This window comes from Cupressus sempervirens, chromosome 1, assembly GCF_028749045.1.
Source record: "Cupressus sempervirens isolate cs-2001-9-10 chromosome 1, ASM2874904v1, whole genome shotgun sequence".
Taxonomy (NCBI): Eukaryota; Viridiplantae; Streptophyta; class Pinopsida; order Cupressales; family Cupressaceae; genus Cupressus; species Cupressus sempervirens.
Genome location: NC_143118.1, coordinates 129619206 through 129641815, shown reverse-complemented (window position 1 = coordinate 129641815; position 22610 = coordinate 129619206).

Genomic DNA, 22610 nt, shown 5'->3' with positions numbered 1-22610 from the left:
AGACATCTTTCCACAAATATTTGTCCCTTTTTATTCCACTTTACCTCATTTTTCCTCCTACAACAATTTCTACAATTCCTTCCTATTAGGACCTAATTGACCAAAAAAGACTCCTAAACCAAAACCTATCAACTAAAATCTCCTAAGAAAACCTTGGGACTTTATCACTATTTCTTATTAACCTCATGGTTAGTTAGACCATCCAAAAACCAAAAACTAGACTTTAGGGTTTGACCTTACCCTAGGTTCTCTTGCACCAATTGCTTTGTCAACTGAGTTACAGTGAATAGCTAATTTTAACCGAGTTGTGCAAGGATTTGAGTTAATAAGAAGTTTGTATTGAAATCTAAGAGATTTGGAATTATTTTAGTGGTAATTAATTCACCCCTCCCCTCTCAGTTACTCCTCTAATATTTCAAACAATTGGTATCAAAGTTGTTGGTGCTTATAGGAAAGGTTTCAAGGACCTAAGCTAAATATCAAGATGTCTTATAGAAGAGAGATTCCTAAGTTGAACAGAGGAAACTTCAAAGCATGGAAGTAATTCATGAAGATTCTTTTGGGAACCATTGGAGATAAAATCCTACTCTTCTTGGAGAACCATTATGTGGCACCTCTTGATCCTTTGATTAGGGATTAGATGATAGATAGAAAGAATCACAAAACAATGATGATTGACATTACTTCTACTCTCAATTATTTTGAATTTGATGAAATCAAATATTGTCCTACTACTCATGAAATGTGGAACAAGCTAGAAAATATCTATGGAGGAGATGAAAATGTGAGGAGAACCAAAGTAGAAAGTCTAAGAGGCCAATTTAATCAAATAAAAATGAGAGGAGATGAAAACATTTATAAATACAATGAAAGAATCAAAGCAAGTGTGAGTGCAATTAGAGCTATAGGAGGAAAAATAGATGATGTAACACTAGACAACAAAGTATTATGAACTCTTCTTACTAATTATGTAATTAGAGTTCTTTCTATTCAAGAGATGAGATGTGATTCCAAAAATGATATAACTTTGGATGCGCTAGTGGGAACGTTAACAACTTTTGAGTTGGATAGCTTTGATAACTATCTTCCTATATCTCACAACACAGAATCAACATTCAAAGAAAACCTAATTCTTGGTCAAAAGGGAGGAAACATAAAAGGAAAACAATCTAATAGTGAAGAGGAAGAAGATTCATATGATGACCTTGAAGCTATTGGAGCCCTACTTTCAAGAAGGTTTCCTAATGGAAAAGGTAAATATAAAGGCAAATTCCATTGATTTTTTTCTCTTAGCTTGTGAAGAAGTTGGTCACATTGTTGCAAGGTGCCCAAACAAACAAAATAAAGATGATAGAAAATCTAGCAAGTTCAAAGGAAAGAATGATTTCAAAAGCTACAATGACTACAAAGATAAAGGAAATAAAGGAAATAAATATTTTTATATTGCTAAAGATTTTGATAGTGATGATGAAGATGAAATGGTATATATTGATATTAAAGATGAGTTAGATGATGAGGATAATAGAAAGATGGCACTTATTTCTCATGTTATTAAAAATGACACATGGCTAATAGATAGTGGTTTTTCTCATCATATGAATGGTGATAAAACTAAGTTTGAACACTTCAAGAACTATGATGGTGGACGTGTTAAATTTAGAAACAATGAACCACATTATGTGAAGGGAAAAGGATGCATGGAATTTATTGATGAACTCAAATCTAGCAATGCTTACTGGGTTGAATGACTAAGACACAAAGTGTGGGACAACTGAACAATATTGGATACAAGGTAGAATTCATGAATGGGAAGGCCAGACTACTAGATGGTAAAGGAAACCTAGTCGGAACTAGAAATCAGACCAAGGGTAATCTATTCTATCTAGATCTCACTAAAAGTTTATGATTTTTGGCACAAGTAGAGGAAAGTTGGCTATGACATAAAAGAACATGCCATGTAAACTTTGATAATCTAGTTACTATAAGTAAGAATAGAAGAGTAAGAGGTATTCCAAATTTGAAGAAACCTAAAATGTCTATATGAAAACAATGTCAAATAAGAAAGATGGGTAAAAATATCTTCAAGAGTAAGAATTACAATAGTGAAGAAGTATTGGAACTAGTTCATATAGACCTTTGTGGACCATAGGCATAGAAAGTTATAGTGGAGCTAACTATTTCATTTTTTTTGTTGATGATTATTCTAGGATGATGATAGTAAGTACTTGAAGGATAAATAAGAAGATTTTCAAATGTTCAAGTGGTATCTGGCTAGAGTTAAAAAAGAAATAAGAAAGAACGTAAAATGTTTAAGGTCAAATAAAGGAGGAGAATTCATCTCTAATGAATTCAATTAATTCTATAATGAAAGAGTAATCAAAGGACAGGTATCTGTACCTAGTACACCTCAATAGAATGGCATAGAAAAAAGAAGGAATAGATCATTCATAGATTGTGCAAGAACATTAATGATAGAGAGAAATGTTGTATACAAATATTGGAAAGAAGAAATTAGCACAACACTTCATACCTTGAACTGAGTTCAACTAAAGAAAGGTATAAATCAAACACCTTATGAATTGTGGTATGGCTATAAACCTAATTTTTGTTATTTCAAAGTATTTGGAAGCAAATGTTATATCTTGAAAGATAAAAGGAAAGGAAAATTTAATGCAAAAAGTGATGAAAGCATATTTCTAGGCTATTCCAACAAGAAAAAAAGTATAAATGTTTGAATTTTATTATGAATCTTGCTACTCACAAGGTTATAGAAAGTGTACATGTAAAAATTGATGAGTTTGTAGAAAAGAGTGAAGAAAAAGAAACAAGGAACCTAAGGACTACAAAAAAATTATTTTCTTTGAGCCTGATACTTTGCCAAAGGTACAAGCAAATGTGATTGGTCAACAATAGATGGCATCACTCCTGTTGGCTTGTTGAGGCTTACAATGATCACTTCTGATGATCTACCCTATTAGTAGCAATAAGGACTGTTAGGTCCACCTTGCAAAAGGATTTACAATCATACAATGAAGTATGCACTTGATAATGAGATTTACAAAAGACTACTAAGAATACCTTGTGAAAGGATTTAATTGTTCCATCTATTAAGATGAATCAGTGACTAATCTTAGATTTGTAACTTGATTTATTGAATGAGATTCCCTTGAGTGTAATAATCACCTTGCTATGATAGATAAATCTTTTTTTCCCCTTATACTACTATAGCCTTATACTTCACACTTCTACTTCTTTTATGTTGCATCTAATAATCTTATTTCTTATTTTTGGATGGCATACAATACATTACATATATACCAATCCAAATTATAATTCATCAAAGTTTACTATAATACAAGTTTCACCAAAATACACAAATTCATCCCAACTATAGGAACTTAAGTTCTGAAGACAAACTTGGTGAGGTTCTGATACTCGACATCCATTGTCAATTCTCTACATCATCATGCACTTGGTAGACAAAAAGTTTGATCCATATTGATCACTTTCAAGTAGTCTGAACTCAATTTGCATTGGTGACTATGTGAATATTTTGAAACTTGATACATAAATTGAATCACTTGATTCACTCTAAATAGCTCAGTCAATGCTTATATCACTATGAGCTCGGTATAAACTGAATCACTTGGTTGACACCGTATGGCTTGGTCAAGATTGTATTCACATTGTTGAATCTACAAACTTGGTAATTATTGAAGAACTTGGTTTGCACTGAGAAACTTGGTGAACACTAAGAAGCTCGGTTCACACTAATAATCACCAACTTGATAGAAACTTCTTGGCACAAACTCAATACTATTCTTGATACTTGGTAGAGCCTGAATTACTTGGTTAACAGTATTAACTATACAATAAGCTTGGTAGATACTAAGTGTTTGAATTAGTGTACATCACTAATAAAAAAATTTGACTGTAATTTCAACGCATGTCTACTTATTGAATATGAACCTAGAACTATCAAAGATCAATTGAATAATGAACATTGGATAGAGGCAATGAATGAAGAGATTGAGTAAATTGAAAGGAACAATATTTAGACTCTTGTTCCTAGACCCAAGGACAAAAATGTAATTGGTACTAAGTGTGTATTTAGAAATAAATTGAGTGAAAATGGTGAAGTATCAAGGAATAAGGAAAGGTCAATGTGTAAAGGATATGCTCAAGAAGAAGGCATAGACTATGGAGAAACATTTTTTGCTATTGCTAGACTTGAAGAGGTTAGAACACTACTTGTATATGATGCATTTAAAAGATTCAAAGTGTACCAAATGGATGTAAAATTAGCTTTCTTGAATGGAATTCTAGAGGAAGAAGTTTACATTAACAAGCCTAAAGCTATTATTTATCCAAATAAAGAGACATGGTTTGTAAGTTACACAAAGATTTATATGGTTTGAAACAAGCTCCTAGAGTATGGAATGAGAGGCTACATGGATGCCTAGTAAAGATTGGTTTTCAGAGAATCAATGATAAAAGTAGTCTATATATTAAAGAAGTACCACAAAATAATATATTATTAGCAAAAATATTTTTGGATGATATATTATTCATAGGTCATGATGACTTATTCAAGTCATTCTCTAAAGAAATGAGGAAATAATTTGAAATGTTAATTTTTGGAGAGATTAAATTCTTTGTTGGTTTGCAAGTTCATCAAATGAAAGATGGCATTTACCTTACTCAATCAAAATATATCAAGGAGATATTGAAGACATTTAGAATGGAAGATTCCAAACTATTTGGAATACTTATGTCTACTAGACATAAAGTATCAAATAATGATGATTCAAAAGAGCTAAATTAGACTACCTATAGATCCATGATTGGAAAAATTCAGTATGTTGTTCACACAAGACATGATATTGCATTAGTAGTTGGTATAGTTGCAAGGTTTTTTGCAAATCCCAAAGAAAATTAAATGATGGTACCCAAAAGAATTATGAGATATCTAAGAGGTACTCAAGACTATGGTCTATGGTACAAGCAAGGAGGAAACCTAAAGTTAAAAGTATTTACTGATGTAAATTGGGTTGGAAGGGTTGATGATAGAAAAAACACCAGTGGAGGAGCATTCTTTCTTGGAAAGAGGCTTGTGTCATGGACTAATAAGAAGCAAAATTACATCTCTCAAACTACAATAGAGTTGGAATATGTTGTTGTAGTAGTTAATTATTCCAACATAGTTTGGATCAAAAAACTATTATTAGGAATAAAGGAAGAAGTCAAGGACCCACTGGTTATCTACTATGATAACACAAGTGCAATCAACATATCCAAAAATCTAGTGATGTAGTCTAAGACAAAACACATTGCAATGATCATTTTCTGAGAGAATTAGTTCAACATAAGAGGTTAGAATGGAATATATGAACACAAAGGAGTAGGTTCCTGACAATTTTACCAAACTATTACCTAAGAATGCATCATTGTATTTCCAAGGAAATATAGGGGTCATTCCCCTATCTGATGCTCACCAAAGTATAGACTAGTGATGCCCAACCTTATTGTTAATCTTAGATTGGATTTGACAAAGTAGTTACAATACACTTAGTCATTATTCAACAAAGTAAAGTGCAAGCCAAGTGTAGAGTGCATATTGAGTGATTAAATCATGTCAAGTATAATTTTTTAGATATTATATGTTGAGCACTAGTAGATGTTGAGAAGTTAGTGTGCATTGAGTAATTAAGGTGTCAAACCAATAGAGGGAGCTAAGTAAAGAGTATGTGCCGAGTGATTTTTTGGTCCTGAGAATATTGGAAGCATGAATGCTGATGATATTTTTCCTATGGGAGAGTATTGTACAAACATGATTAAATCATTATTTTGATGATATGTTACATTCATGATTGTGTTTTTCATTGATGTCAACATAACAATTTTCTATGGTATCTAAGAGAAGAACAACGATAAAGATCAAGTTGCTACAAATAGATAATAAAGTATTTTCACTAATGAGGTTGAAGGGAGATACTACTAAGTATATAGTATATGCAGCTAACCTCAAGGGAAAAAGATATTAAGTTTGGAAGAAGTTATGCAAGTTTTGATGAAGATTGTTTTGAGATAGAGTTTACAAAAGCATGTTCTAGTCAACTTGTTATATCTCTTAGCAGAGTTTTTATTCTAAGAAGCAAGGTTAAAGGCATGTAGAATACATGTTGGAGATGACATGGCTAAGCTTTCTCATCATAATATTACACGTATGGAAACTTATTTAACTTAAAGGTGACAAATTGATGTTATCGCTAAGTATAATGTGTTCTTAATGAGGTCCTAAAATAATTAATTGAGAATGTATAATATCTAACTTAGGGAATTGTTTTATGGATTCAGTATAAAGGAAGGACATTTTCCTTTGCTATGGATGAATGATTGCAAGAAGCATGAAGAGTGTAATAGAAGAGAAAAAAGTTGATATGCTAGGATAAGTAGAGTAGAATGGAGGTGGAGAAAATTATATTTTTGAGGTTTTATTTTGAGATCCAAGGTTTGATATTTGGATCTAAGGTTTATTGCTTAGTCTACAAGGTCCAACAGTGATTGGTCTAGTTGACAGGACAATATGAACAATTATTTTGCAAGGAATAGTTGAGAGATTAGTTGGACAATGAAGTTTAGTGGTCTTTTCCTAGAAGTTGTTTGGACAGTGGGTCCTTCTTCCTTCTACAACTCCTAATAGGGTTGGAATCACGTAAAAGGGTTTATATATATATATATATATATCTTAGTGGGCATCATTTCTGCCAAGGTTTCCCTAGTTAACAAATTTGGTGTAATTGTGTATGTACATCTTATTATGGTTGTTGTTTACTTTGATAGAATGGTCAAGATTAACTAAGGTTGATAAATATTTTAATTGGATAAATAATTCATCCCCGCCTAGTTATTTGGGTGGACTATTATTTATAACAATTGGTATCAAAGCAACAAGTCCTTGAAGATAAAGTTTAACAACTTTGGAAGATCCATGGCTAACATATTTAGAAAGGATAGTCCAAAGTTTGATGGAACAAACTATGATAGCTTGAAGGAAAAGATGAAGACACATCTACTTTGTATGGGTCTAGGATATTGGATCTTGACAAAATCAGGAAAGACAATTATTACTGAAAGTGCACTAGAAACTTGTATCGAGTATGAGAGAAAATATTTCATATGCAACATGAGAGCTAGAGAAGCACTGTTCTCTACACTTCCTAAAATAGAGTACAATCAAGTAAAAACACTTGATACTTCTCATAAAAAGATTTGGATAATAGTTTCGAAGGTGATGTACATTCTAAGAAATTGAGGCTACAAAGTTGGATTTGTGCATGTCAAGATGCTAAAATGATGGAAGATGAATTTATAAGAACATATGTAGGTAGAATATTAGAAATTACTGCAAGTATCATATCTCAAGGTGGAACCAAGGAAGATGATGAGATGATCTAGAAGATATTGAAGTGTTTAACACCACCATTTAAACAATTAGTTCAAATCATACAATTGTTGATCTCTTTTACCAAATTTTTCACCAAGGAAACATTACTTGAGAGACTTGAAGCAATTGAGAATAAGCTTTAACAGTATAGAGAATTGTCTAGAAGATAGATAAACATTTGAACCAATCTATCAAGGAGCATGAGTGCTAGAGGATATTTTCCTAGCATTAGTAGATCTGATGAGGATAGAAAGATAGAAGAAGGAGTAGCCCTTCTTGTAAGAAGAGAAAAATATGGTAAGAAAATCTTTAAATATTGGACTTGTAATGAGTTTGGTCATTATGCATCTAAGTGTCCTAAAAGAGAGAAAAAGTATAAAAGAAATTTCAAACCTATATGAGATAGAGATTGTTTGTATGCCAATGAAGAAGATGAATCTAATGAATAAGTAGTAAGTGCCAGTGATAATGAAATATGATTTGCAGCTATTAAAGAAGAAAGTCCAAAGAAAATGGCTTTGGTATCACAGGTTGAAAAGAAATCTAATTGGATAATTGACAGTGGTTGTTCATGTATGCCTAAAATGTGGGCACACTTCTATAAGTCATTATATCCAAGATTGCTCAAGAATGAGGTCTTGAATGGTGACTCATAGCTCTCTATTCATGAAGTGCAAGGGTTTGTAATGGAGGCCCTCAGTTTGACCTAGTTGATGTCCATACAAGTACACCATTAAACAAGAGATTTAAGGATCCAATATGCATGCAAATGAAAATGCAAACTAATATAAATGATGATAATGAAAAGTAATGCAAGAAAAGAAACCTAATATATGAAAGGAAATAACAATGTAATACAAATCTATGAAAACAAATATGGATCTAAGCTAATATGCAAATGCAAGGATGAAACCTCATGATGGAAGCCATGGATGCATGAGAGAAGAAGACAAGAAGAAAGAAGTTCTCCATTAAAAAATGCCTTAGTATTCAAGCTCCTTCTTCAAAAATCACTCTCCAAAGCTGCAACATAACAATAGCATAATAATGGATGTGTAATTGTGGATGTATAATCATGGGTGTATAATTATGGATGTATAATTGTGGATGAATTGTGGATGAATTGTGGAAGTCCAAAATGAGGAGAGGTCTCTCCCTTATAAATGAAAATATGGAGGTGAGAGGCTTCTCACAACCAATATGGGATAATAGAGTTTGATCCATGTGAGACAAAATTTCACCAATGAGAAAAGAGGAAAAGAATTAAATGAGGGAAGGAAAAATGAATTTATTTAATTTTTATTTATTTCATTTCCTTTTTCACATAGTATTTATTTAATTAAAAGGGAGCAAGTTCTTTTAATTAAATAGAAAATATTTAATTAAATTAAAAGAGGGGTTTTTCTCTTAATTAATTAAATGTGGATGAATTTAATTAAAAGAGAGGTTTTTTTAAAATTAAATGGGAACTTATTTTATTTGATTAAAGGGAGATTTTCTTTTAATTAGATAAGACATGGGATAAAATGACGAACCTTAGAAAAATAAATAATCAAATTTGATCAGAAAATTGATTTAAATTGATTTAATAAAATATTGCAAACCATTTGATTCAAGAAATTGATAAATTGAATAATGAGGGCCCATAGTCTAGGTGACCATTTTAGGGTGCATGCATTTTCCCTTCTTTGACTAATGTGTGATTGATTTGGGAACACATGTAGTCAAAGAAAGAAATTGAAGTGTGAAGTTGATTTGAGATCACAAAACAACCCAAATATGTGGTCAATTTGAAAACACATCAGGACAAAAAATACAAATAAATTTTGACTTAAAAAAGTTGCAAATAAAATTGATAAAATTGAATCAAAGATTGAAAATTAATAGGTACTACCCCCTCATGATCGAAATCAAAATGAGATAGAGGAGAAACAACAAATTGAACAAAATATAAAGTTCTTGATGTAAGATGAAAGATATAAGAATCACAGAACCAAGGTAGATCATCAAGCATGAAATATGATGCCCCAAATTTGAAGTAGAAGAAAAGAAGTGGGGTAAAAGAAAATGGAAGGTAGAAGTTTGGAAGAGATGAAAAGAAACAAAAAGAAGAAAAGAAAATTTTCGATAAGAAATAGAATGCCCCAGAATCAATCAACTATTTAAGATAGAAATTTTAATTGAGATCATGAAAGAAGATAAGGAAATGAAGATCAAAATATGACCACAGTTGATTAAAAATCCACAAGAAAGATGAAGGGAAAACCCTCTCAAAACTCATAATACATCTTAAAAGTGCAAACTAACATGAAGTCTAATAATGGAAGCTACATGAAAATGCAAAGGTGTACTTGCAATAGAACAACTATAACATAGGATTTTGTGTTCATCATTCATTAGACAATATAAAAGAACTTATTTTCATCATTGGGCCATTATTAACAGACATCAAAAAATCGCACAATCATCACTAGTCACAAGCACAACTATCAAGATAATAATGTGATTTATATCAGATTGGAATGTGGAAAGATTCCAACATAAGCATCAAAGACACAAAGGTCAAGATGATGTTGATGTTAGCATACCCAATTTAATGTAGCAAAACCATGCTCGCATCAAGGCATAGATGCTAGGATGACCAGAAGAATTGTTGTGCAAAAACTGTCAAGGATGATGCCTCAAATATCCTAAGTGTTTCAAGGGGACAACAAGAGACACTCTAGAATTTCAACACCACACCCACAAGAAGAAAATAAATAAAAACATGCCCCATGCCCCAAGGCCTCTACCTATGCATCTCAGAGAGACTTATCAGACAAGGAAACTCAACAAAAATCAATAATAGTCAGCACACAAAGAAAAGGTCATAACATAAGTCAAGCATTAAGTGTTTGTGTTTAAACATTTAAGTGTGCTAACTGATACTGAGTTCCGAGGATAAGGATCAAATGCTTGCAAGCAGGAAAGATCACATGACAAAACTAGGTAAGACCAAACCAATAAGTGTTGAAAAACACTCGATGTTAGGGGTTTTATTGAAAAATACAATTGGGGTGGTGTTGAAAAACACTAGTTGTGAGGTTTCCTAAAGACTAACGCAGCCAAGAGACCAAAGCTAACATAGTTATGCCCCCTAGACAAAGATCAATTTCAAACCAAGACAACAAGGACAAGGCATAATGGAGAAAGGCTAAGTGTAAAGGATGCACACTAAGAAAGAGGGGTGCAAAGGCCTCAAGTAGTGCCTGTTTCTAGGTTTTCACCACTTGGACTTTTTTTTTTTTTAAGGATATTTTATTATTTTTTTGTATTTTTCCCACCAAGGCACTTTTTTCCAGGTTTTCACCAAGGCACTTTTTCTTTTTCTTTTTCTTTTTGAATTTTTGAGTTTTTTGAATTTTTTTGTATTTTTGGAATATATAATTTTTTTGGAGATACATCAAAGTGCCTATTGCTAGGTTGTCACAAAGATGATCATTTTTTCAGGACATTTTTCAATTTTTAAAATTTTCACAATATATCATTTTTTTGGATTTTTGAAATATATCATTTTTTGTATTTTTTTTAGGATCAATAAATATGTTCAAAGATATACAATGCCCCTGAACAAAAAAAAGGACCAAATTCTAAAGTAAGATCACATTGTGCAATTCCAATGTCTAACACGGTAAAGGACATGATGGAGCAACAAGCTAGAGGATGTGATGGATAAGCAAGGAGTGTATGAAGCAAGTGAAAGTGATCTTCAAGGAATGACTCCTCAAGAGTACCCAAGTTAGGAAAAAATTGTAATGTAAAGCACATTTGGTAAAGAAAGGAAAGGCCAACATAAGATAATTCATGAAAGCATAATTTAGAAGTGGGAAAAATGCAATCCAAAAGAGTAGACATATCAAGAGGCTTAATGGCATCGTATTTTACTCCTTTTTATTAGACCAAGACCAAAGGGATAAATGGGAAAAGGATAGTGAAAGACTAGAATGAATGGAGGAAAATAGCTATGAAGGTTACACATGAAAGGAATGAAAAAAAGATCATCATAAGATAGCTCACAAGATAACTAAATGTTTGTGTATAGGTCAACATTGTCAAGATCAAACAGAGAAGACAGAATGGATGAAAATGTAGAACTATGCATGATGCCTGATTGTCAGGTTTTCATCATGTTACTTATCCAAGGTGCCACAAGGGAGTGGTTTTCACCATGGGATGAATTTATTTTCTCTTTAATTTTGCTACCAAGGTGCCTAATTACCAGGTTTTCACCAAGGCACATTTTTATTTTTAAACTTTTTTCTTTTTTTTTTTCAAATTTTTTCAATTTTTTCAAATTTATGGAAGAAGTCAAGATTTGTAGATAATGGTCCTTGAAAGTGTAAACTATGACATGCAAAGGAGTTGAAATGATATTCTCAAAGATGCTGATAGGGAAAGGAAGATGGAAGACAAAAATGAAGGATATGGCTTTATGCAAAGTGAGTAAGATTGGAAGATGGAAATGAAGGCAAGATCAACATCAAACACACCTTGAAGAATGGTGAGAGGATGGAGAAAATGTGAATGAAGGAATATGTGAAGGAATATGGTGAGTGAATAGAAGAGGTTGTAATTTAGGCACATCGAATGGAAGAATTCTTTTGAAAGAAGATGAAGTGAAATTCTTTGGAAGCTTAGATGTCAACTTCAATTGTTGTTCAACATTAGACTCTCTCAAGAGAGACTTTGGAATCCATATAGCTGTAGGACTCTTTTCATTTCTTTTTGATGATTTAGAGATAATATCTTTAATGATGGATTTTGGAACCCATACTTGTCTTATAATTTTTTTCTTAGATATCTCTTTTGACTTTATGCCTCCATGTCGATTAGAGGAGACATGGTGGTCTTCTTTTTTACATGGATTCTTCAATTACTTCTTTTTCTTGTATTGAAAATTCAAGTTACTTCCAAAATATTTGGGACATGTGGAAGAAGAAGGGTGATATGACTGGTTTAGGTAAGTGGGTGGATGAAAAGGATTCAAGCATATGCATCTACGTTGATCTTGAGGAAAGATTAGAGAGGGAGGGATGTAAGGGCCCAAGATGGATGATGAATTAGGAGAGTTGGGAGGAAAAAGTGAAGGGACATAAGGACCCAAGATGGAAGGAAGACATGAAGTATTTAGTATCAGTGGGGGAGGTCCAAGGATGGATGTGGAAGATGCAAGAGTGTAATCAATAAGTTCATCAAAATCTATATGACAATCAAGGACATCAACATCTTTAGAGTGATCATTAGGATTTTCAATAGGATCATGAACATCTTGAATAGGAAAAACTTCTTTGATAGGAGTACTTGAAGCTTGAGAAGACTTAGGAAGAGTAGAAAGTGGAAGGGAACATGGAGTGGTAGAATAAGAAGATGGAAGTCTTTGATCTTGACAAGGATCTTTGGATAGCATAAGTGTAGAGTTTTTCTCTTGATTTTCAATAGGCTCATCATTGGAAGTAACAACACTATTTTTAATAACCTTAATGGAAGTATCATATTTGGAAGTTGCAATTGTATTAAGGTCATTTTGATTGTCAATAAGCTCAATGGTGTAAGTAGTAGCTTAATCTTGGTTAAGAGAAGACTTAGGACATGGTGGAATGAATGAGGAAGGGCACATAGGATCAAAAGAACCATGAAATGGATTAGAGATATCATGAAAATAATTGGATGGCATGGAGGGTTCTTGATCTTGATATTTCTTTATATTCTTTTCTTTATCATTTTTAGAGTCCTCTTGACACGAAGCCACTCCTAAGGAGAAGTAAGCATGTTGGAATTGTATGGAAGACTTTGGAATAGATGATGAACAACTAGCTGAAGTATGCATTATAGTGCATGAAGGCTTAGGCTCTTTAGATTTAGCATTATCAAAGGTATTTGTAGCCAAGTGAAGGTTAGCTTGAGTTTCTCTAAGAGGTAGCCTTTGAGGATAACTATAGGGAACTACATGAAAAGCATTAGGATCTTTGTTGGATGAAGGATTGGTAGAAGATTTGAGAGACTCAAAATCTGTAGGGGATTTATGGATAATGGAGGAAGTAGAAGATGGAAGGAGAGCATCAACAGATAAAGGTTCAACATTAACATGATCTTGCTCAAGAGTGTAATTGTTATTTTCAGCATGAGGGTTCTTAGAAGAGAAACTCTTATGCCATTGATGTTTTATTTCAACACAAAATAATGATTTCTCTTCCTCAAAAAATGCAGATTTATTATTTAGGTATTGTTCACAAAATTTATCAATATTGTTTTCAAGATTTGAGTCATATGGATTACCATCAATTTTTATCCGTGACTCATCCCCTTTAAGCACAAGCATAGGACTAGCAGAACTTTTAGAATTTATCGAAATATAATAGTCATAATCATCATAATCATTGTCACTATAGGCATTATAGATAGGCATATCACAAGACTTTTCATGTTATTCATTATGGTATGTCTCAATAATAGGAATAAGACTCTTGGTAGAAGTAGAAGAAGAATGATATTGTAAAGAAGAGGTAGTTCAAGACCTACACAAATGATATTTAAAAGAATCATGGTAAGACTTGGAATATGAAGAATGTGAATTATATTTAGAAGAATCATGATAAGACTTGGAATATGAAGAATGTGAATGATATCTAGAAGAATCTTGATAAGACTTAGTGTAGACACCTAAAAATCCTTTAGAAAATAAAGTATTTTTATTTTTTGAAAAAATCCCTGATGACATCATCATTTATTAATTAATTATTTAATTAATTAATTATTTAATTATTTAATTAATTAATTAATTTTTATGCCATTAAATCCCTTTATCTTAATTAAAAATATTTAATTAAGGAATTCCTCCCAAAAATGTTTAAATCTTATTTAAACATTATTTCCTTATTTATTAATTATTTAATTAATAAATTGACCAAAAATCCTAAAATAAATAAAAAATTTATTTTTTGCCCAAAACTTGGCCAATCTTCTTGAGACCAATAACCTCTTCCAAAATCTTCTAATCCTTCTTTAATTTTGATTAAAGGCTAATTCCATCATTTCCTACCCCTAATCCCAACTCAAAATATTTAATCAAGATTAAATATTAATCCTCATGTTTATTAAAAATATTTTAATAAATATCTCCTCAACCCAAACCCTTGAAATAAATAAAACTTTATTTATGTCATAAAATCTTATCCTAGGAAGTTCTAGACTCTTCTAGAAAGTCTTCATCCTCATCCAAAGCCTAGACTCTTCTAGAAGATGTCTTTAACCCTAATCCTAATCCCCTCCTAACCTTGTCACATTCCCTAAACATGGGTTAAGACTTGCTAACTCAAGCCAAAGTTAACAAATATCTCCTCCTTCACCCACCTTCATTAATTGCAATCCACTTGCCATCCACTTGCCTAGTCCTAAGCCATCTCTAACCCTTCCTCTAATCATTTTTACAACCCTAAGCAAGCTTAAAACCCCCCTAAACCCTCAAATTCGAATTTCATGGTATCTCTCACAAATATCTTCAACCACAAAACTTTATAAAGCCCACAAAGTCATAAATGTTCTTACAAAGCACTTATGAAGGGTCTTTATGAAGATTTTATCTCTTGAGCCTCCTTTGTTGACTCATCCTTGCCCTTTCCTCCATCCTCTCACCCTATGACATGTGTCACTCCCTGATTGGGTGTAAGGAAGCACAATCCATGTGCTCTCCTCTCATGCAATCTAAGCCCTCCATGAGTTTTTCCCCATCCTTGCATCTTAGCCCTCAATCCCTCAAGCCTCTTGCCTATAAATTGGATCCTTCCCCTTTGCAAAAGAACACCATCCATGAAGTAAAGTCATAATACCATTTTGAGAAGCCATTTTACATCAAAACCATACACTCACACCCAAATTTCAACTCCATTTGAAGCCCTTTTTGAAGCATAATCTTGAGCATACATCCTATCTATTTAGACAAAGCCACTCAACAAGAGAGCTTCTCATTGAGAGAGTCCATTAATGGCTCATATTCTCAATTGAGAGTTCATCATAGTCTATCTTGAAGTTTATGAATTTTTTTTAGTTTGTAGAAGCTTTATTTAAATTTAGTTTCTATTAGCATACTAACATTGCTCATATACACTTAGAAGATGAGGAATGTGAATGATATCTAGAAGAATCATGATAAGACTTGGAAGATGAAGAATTTGAACAATATTTAGAAGAATCATGATAAGACTTAGAAGATGACATATCTGAACAATATTTAGAAGAATCATGATAAGACTTAAAAGATAAGGAATATGAATGATATTTAAAAGAATAATGACAAGACTTATAAGATGAAGAATGTTAGTGATATTTATTAGAATCATGCTAAGACTTAGAAGATGAAGAATGTGAATGATATCTAGAAGAATCATGGCGAGACTTGGAAGATAAGGAATATTTGGAAGAAGGATATTGTGATCTAATCATGTGTATGATCCTAGAAAGAATATTTGATTTCTTCCCTTTTTCCATCATTTTTGTCAAAAGGTTAGCATCCATATATCTATTGTAGTAACAACACTTTTTAAATTCAACAAGGAGGTCAAGTTCATCTGAGCTCAAATTAGGATCCCTAACAAGATATTCAAGATCCATGGTTCAAGAAGAAGAAGAATCAAGAATGGAAGAAGAGAAAGGATGAACAGAAGAAGGTAGACTATATGATAATAGGAGAAAAATAATTAAGAAGACATGAAGAAGAGGAAGAATGAAAATGGGAGACTAGAAAGACATGGAAGATGAAGAAGAGTCATTTTGTGAAATTTGATACCATTTGAGTTCATTTGAATGTTGAGAAACATGTAATAGCATTTGTAACCAACATTAAAGAAAGGGTACTAGTTGATAGGATAACCTTAAGAAACATTGGTACCAAACTAGCATAGTAAAAGCACTCACTTGTCCAAAAAAGAGATGATTAGATAAAATATTGCAATAGGCATAAACCAACACTACCATAGAGGTACCCACAACTTTGGGTGAATATCCTAGCACATATGGACCTGGAGGATGATTTACCCAAATTTTAATTAATTGAAATTGAATTTTAATGAAAGTGGATGGACAAGAGATTACTAAGACTCTCCAAGCATAATATCAAAAGATCCAAAGGTATATCTTTCTCAACAAGGATTGTCTCTAACTCACCAACTCCAAACAAGGTCTCTTGTGAAATCAATGATTACTAATTCAAGAGGTCAAAGCACAATAACCCAAGGTATAAAAAAACTTCTAACAATGGGCCAGTAGCCTAATTTGAACTAGATCAACTTAGGAAGATTGGAAATAATAGGACAACAAAGTAGTTTGATCATAAAGTCTCGACTCAAGAACTCAGCTTTCATTATTTTAAATATCCAACTAGGTGTATCAATAGATTTTTAATCATGAACTAGGCACCTAAGACAACAATCAAGGATTTCAAGAAAATGGCTTCAAACAATGAGCAAGGGACAAAGCAACCTTGCACATGAACAAGAATAGTGTTGTAGTAGCAATCTAATCCCTAGAACAACTACTATATATGTTCTCAAAATATTTTCCAATCACACACATAGTCCTAAAAAAGAAAATTTGGTAGCACTATGGTTCTTAGTAATGTTCAACTCTATAGCTTTTGCAATCTAGAGTGGGCGAAATCCAATCTCAGTGAAGTAGGGTTTTGACATATTCTGAGAATTTAATCAATTAGAGACATTGAGGAGATCTGATAGCCCAACAAAAGATTACACCCGTGAGGATTTCTCCCACAAGGAAATTTATATAGCAGTTGCTACTACCACGTCAAAAATGGTTATTACTACTTGAGGTACCATCCACATGGTTTACCTAATAAAGGGAAGGTCCGCTATGGTTTAACCCTCCCTAATCAAGGAAGACTCACAAAGTTGTACCACATGGGGACTTGGTTTGGATTCAAGGGTTCCATGTTTCTAATGTGCCCAAAAGAGAACAGAGCATACTCCTCTAGCCTCTTCACCTTACTCAAACATAGCAAACAATATTATTTGACATGTTAATTTGAAATCACCTCACCAAGTTTTTGGAAAATCTAACAAAAAACACAACCAATCTCAAAAGAGAAAGTACTAGTGGATGTTGATGAAAAATCACAGCAAAATAGTGAGATAGTAATAAATATGCTTCCCTACCTACATGGGGATCTGTCATCAAGAGGAGCTTTACATGTAAAGCAAGCGAATGAAGCTCAGTCTCTCAAGATCTCCCAAATAGTTCTCATAGGGCCTAATTACTATTTGAAACATAGATGTGTGAAAGCAATTCTAGATCCAATTTTAGAGCACCAAATGAAGTGTGAATCTATGGAAGCATTTAAAAGTAGTCAAGCCAAACACATGAGATGTTCATTTTACTTTCAAATCCAAATGTTATAAAGATCCAACAAAATACATGGTAATCCTTGAAATGCCTCTTTTCTTTGATGTACCTTTCATTTGCACTTGAACACTCGCTCGCAATGAACAAAGCAACAAGCAAAACAAGAAAACACAAGATATTACACGTAGGATTACAAGCAAAAAGAGGAAAATAATTAAATGAGGGAAGGAAAAAAGAATTTATTTAATTTTTATTTATTTCATTTTATTTTTCACGTAGGATTTATTTAATTAAAAGGGAGCAAGTTCTTTTAATTAAATAGGAAATATTTAATTAAATTAAAAGAGGGGTTTTTCTCTTAATTAATTAAATGTGGATGAATTTAATTAAAAGAGAGGTTTTCTTTTAATTAAATGGGAACTTGTTTTATTTAATTAAAAGGGAGATTTTCTTTTAATTAAATAAGACTTAGGATAAAATGATCAACTTTAGAAAAATAAATAATCAAATTTGATCAAGAAAATTGATTTAAATTGATTTAATAAAATATTGCAAACAATTTGATTCAGGAAATTGATAAATTGAATAAATTGAATAATGGGGGCCCATAGTCTAGGTGACCATTTTAGGGTGCATATAGTTCACATCATATGACTAGTGATATGAATAAGTTTTTTGATTTCAAAAGCTATGATGGAAGCATTGTTAGAGTTCGAAACAATGCAGCTTGCCATGTTATAGGTATTGGATCTATAGCTTTTGATGGTAACACTAACACTGAGGATGTATATTTTGTTGATGGTTTGAAAAACAATTTTTTGAGTGATGGATAACTAGAGGATAAAGGTTATCAATGGCAATTCACAAAGAAAGCATGCATGGTCAGAGACAAAGATGGAAAGATGATTGGAACAGGAACCAGATGTAGAGGTAATGTATTTCAGCTAAATCTCACTGAAATAACATGTTTGGTTTCAAAGGTAGATGACAATTGGTTATGGCATAAGAGATTTTGTCATATAAACTTTGACAGCATTGTGAAAACTAGTAATATACATATGGTCAAAGATTTTCCTAAGATTGTAAAGCCTTCTAACACAATTTTCAAGGAGTGTGTATTGGCAAAGCATAATAGAGCTTCTTTTTCCAGCAAGAAGTTTACTACTATAGAAGAGTTGGAGATTGTACACACAGATCTTAGTGGTCCTAAAAAGACTAAAGGATTCTATTGTGAAAGGTACTTCATGATTATTGTTGATGAATTTTCTAGAATGACGTGGGTTTCATTTCTTAAAGAAAAATATGAGGCATTTCACAAGTTCAAGATATTCAAGAATAGAGTTGAGAATGAATTAGGTATGAAGATTAAATGTTTAAGATTAGATAGAGGAGGAGAGCTTAAATGAGTTTAGCATCTTTTGTGAAGCTATGGAATGTTTGATTGACTTTGTGCCCCTATTATTCTAAAGGGTCTGGGTTTCGACCAAGTGTAGCCCCTACTATCTATAGGAAACAAATCATCTTATGTTGACATATTCCTTCTGTACAACTAATTTATTCTCTAGTTGAATCTACTCTAGAAGGAAGCTCTAATAGAACTACAGGTTGGGTCTCCAATCAAGCTCAACATGATTATTGTCCAGGTCTGATTCACTAGTCAATAACCAATTCCACCCTATAATTGTAAGGAAACTATAGGATCAAAAGACAACTTGCAGCTCCTAGAACCCCTAAACAAAATGACATTGTAGAAAGAAGAAACAAGTCACTAACAGAAGTAGAAAGAGTTATATTAGCTAGGAATGATGTATCCATGATGTTTTGGAGAGAAGCTATGAATATAATAGTCTACACTATGAATAGAGTGTAGGTTAGGAAAGACACAGACAAGACCCCTTATGAACTATGGTTTGGTCACCGACCTACAGTTAAGTATTTTATATTTTTTGGTGGCAAATGTTATATCAAAAGATATGGTGATGTTGGTAAAGTTTATGCTAGAAATGATGAAGGTATTTTTCTTGTTTATTCATTGAAAAGTAGAGCATATAGATATTATAATATGAGAACTAAGACTATTGTTGAAAGTGCAAGTGTAAGAGTTGATGAGAAATTCAAGATATAAGAAAGAATAGTTGACTACAATTCTGATGATGAGAATGTTGTTACTAAACCAAGGAATGATTAAGTATTCTTTGAAACTAACATTGATTTGTAAAATGAAGGTGAGAAAAGGTAGGAACAAAGTTCAAAACCTAGAATTGAGCTAAGAGTTGAGATAATAACTCCTAATTTTGGTAATAATATGACAAAGAGTCATCCACCAGAGTAGATCATTGGTAGTATAGATAAAGGTGTAATGAAAAGAAGCAAAATCAATGAAGAACTATGTATGATCTCTCAAGTAGAATCAAAGAATGCAGATGAGGCATGCCAAGAGGACTATTGGAAGCAAGCTATGAAAGAATAATTGGATCATATAGTGAAGAATTAGACATGGGAATTAGTCCCTAAACCAGTAGGCAAGAATGTGAATAGGAAAAAAATGGGTATTCAGGAACAAGGTGAAGTTTTAAGGAAAAAAGAGAAATTGGTAGGTAAAGGTTACTCATAGCAAGAAGGAATAGACTATGAAGAAACCTATGCTCCTGTGGCAAGAATTGAAGCAATAAGGTTATTCTTATCCTATGCAACACATAAGAAATTCAAAGTGTATCAGATGGATGTCAAGTCAGCATTTCTAAATGGAGAACTTGAAGAAGAGGTATACATAGAATAGCTTGAAGGTTTTCCTATAATAGATGACAAGGACATGGTATGAAGATTAAAGAAAGCATTGTATGGCTTTAAAAAAGCACCCAAAACCTAGTATGCAAGGCTGGAAAAGCATTTAACAAAACCTGGATTTAGAAAAGGTATGGAAAACAGTAATCTATACTAGAAAGAAACAGATGATGGATCAATGATTTTGGTAATATTTTTTAATGATATCATATTTGGAGGAGATGATAATTAAATTGATAATTTTGCAAAAGAAATGAAGAATGAATTTGAAATAAGTATGATAGAGGAAATGAAATACTTCTTGGGATTACAAATTGTGTAGGATAAAGAAGGAATCTTTATTTATCAGACTAAGTATTTGAAATATCTATTGAAAGGTTTATTTTGGAAACATGTAGGCCAATTGGAATAGCTATGATAATTAGACACAAGTTATCTACAAAAGATGAGACACCTATTGTTGACTAGAATAAGTATAAATCTGTGACTAGAGGATTGTAATACCTGACTCACACAAGGCTAGATATAGAGAATGCAGTTGGAATTGTTACAAGATTTCAAGCTAACCCCAGAGAAGCACATAATGCAGTAGTTAAAAGGATATTTATATATATATAAAGGGAACACTAGAGTTTAGATTGTGGTATGATAGATCTAATGATTTTACTTTATATGCTTATACTAATGCTGATTGGGCAGGCAGTATGGATAACAATCTTTAACAATTGGTATTCTTGGAACTAGATGTTTTTCATGTATGTTTCCATCAATGCCAAAGGTGGAGATTGTTGGAAGCATGAATGGTGATGATATTCCTATGGGTGAGTACTGTAGAAACATGATTAAATCATTATTTTGATGATATGTTACATTCATGACTATATTTGTCATTGATGTCAGCATAGCAGTTTTCTATGGTATCTAATAGAAGAAAAAAATTAATATCAAGTTGGTATAGACAGATCATTGAGTCTTTTCACTAGTGAGGTTAAAGGGGGATACTACTAAGTGTCTAGTATATGTAGCTAACCTCAAGAGAAAAATATATTAAGTTTTATAGAAGTTATGCAAGTTTTGTTGAAGATTATTCTGAGATAGAGTTTATAGAAGCATGTTCTGGTAAACATGTTATATCTCTTAGCAGAGTTGTTATTCTAAGAAGTAAGGTTAAAGGCATGTAGAAGGTATGTTAGAGATGATGTGACTAAGATCACTCATCATAATATTACATGTACAAAAAGATATTCAAGTTACAATGTGGCAGATTAACGTTATCACTACGTATAATGTGTTCTTAATGAGGTCCCATAATAATTAATTGAGAAGGTGTAATAGCTAACTCAGGGAATTTTTATGGATTTAGTATAAAGGAAGGAAATTTTCCTTTAGTATGGATGAGCAATTTCAAGAATCATAAAGAGTGGAATAGAAGAGAAACAAGTTGATATGTGAGGATAAATAGAGCAGAGAAAAGTTGGAGAAAACTTCACTGCCGAGGTTTTATTTTGAGATCTGAGGTTTGATATTTGGATTTGAGGTTTGTGACCTAGTCTATAAGGTTTGATAGTGATTAGTATATTTCATAGGAGAGAGGAAAGAAGATAAAGCATAGTACAAACAATTATTCTACATGGAATAGTTAAAAGATCAATTGGACTATAAAGTTCAGTGGTCTTTCCCCAGAAGCTATTTGGATAGTGGGTTTTTCTGCCTTCTACAACTCCTAACAAGTTTGGCACAACTCCTAATAGGGTTGGAATCTCCTAAGAGGGATTCAAAGTCTCCTAATAGGGATCTTATGTACTAAATGTGTTTATAGATTCCTAATAGTGTCCATCCTCTAATAAGGAATATATATCAGTATATCTTTGTAGGCATCATTCCTGTTGGGGTTTTCCCTCTGATCAAGGGTTTCCCTAGTTAACAAATCTAATGTAATTGTGTATGTACATCTTGTTATGGTTGTTGTTTACTTTGATTTAATGGTTAA